Source organism: Limulus polyphemus, unplaced genomic scaffold (assembly GCF_000517525.1).
Source record: "Limulus polyphemus unplaced genomic scaffold, Limulus_polyphemus-2.1.2 Scaffold2368, whole genome shotgun sequence".
In the NCBI taxonomy this organism is placed as follows: Eukaryota; Metazoa; Arthropoda; class Merostomata; order Xiphosura; family Limulidae; genus Limulus; species Limulus polyphemus.
Window position 1 is genome coordinate 184,580 of NW_013667978.1, and position 1,083 is coordinate 185,662.

The following is a 1,083-nucleotide window of genomic DNA, read 5'->3' on the forward strand; positions in this document are numbered from 1 at the left end:
GGTGGTGATGACTAGCTGCCTTCCCTCTAGTCTTACACACAGCTAGATTAGGGACGGCTAGCGCAGATAGCCCTCGTGTAGCTTTGCGCGAAATTCCAAACAAACAAATCGTAACGTGTGTATATCTGAGTTGGACAATGTTGGTAAAAAAAATGTTAATGACACATAAACTGCTGAGCACATAGTTCTAGTACATGCCGTGCATTGTAGTTACACTCTGTGGTTACAAAACTGCGAGGACTTAGGTATGTCTCCTTCTACCTGCCCTGCCAATAACATCTTTCATAACAATAAGGTCACCAGTGTCGCTCACTTCGTTAATAGTATCTGAGAGTTTTTGGAAAAACTCGCCTTCTAACTCGTTCATGCACGGTGAGTACACTTGAACAATAGTTGTTAATCTGATCAGTATGATCCTTTCAGACATATATTCGGTATCTGAGATCAGTCTGACTGTTTGTAAATGCACAATGCAAGCGACTCCACGCGATGCTCTTTGATGTCTTTCAATTCTGATCCATATTAGAACATAATTCTGATGTATTTATTTCATGTTGTGTCCTTTCTTCTGCAGTCTGACATGTCCATAACTGTTATTTTATGCCTGACCATGAATTTCACTATCTTTGTCTTTGATTATTTCTCTCTGAGTCCATACACGTTCCATGTTCCTATTTTATCCGTTGTTTTACTCGTAGTCCTTGAACTTTTGACACTGGAACACAAGACATTCTTGACTTCTCTATAGTCTCTGACAACCTCCTATCTTACTCAAACGACTTTCACACAGGCAGCGAACACGACCCCATTTCATTCACTCTAAATATCAACACAACACACTCGCATACACACAACACCCCAACAAAGCTGATTGGCTCAAATTCAACCAAGACCTGAAGAAACACCTACCCACTGTACTCTCCACGGCAATGATTCACACTGACATTGATACATACATAAACAGAATCATCGAAGAGATTAAGAAATCTCTATTAAACACTATCACTTCACGAACACCGAAACCCGATATCAATCATTGAAAAGTCACTTTGACCATACACCCACATTCTCGAAAAAAGAAAA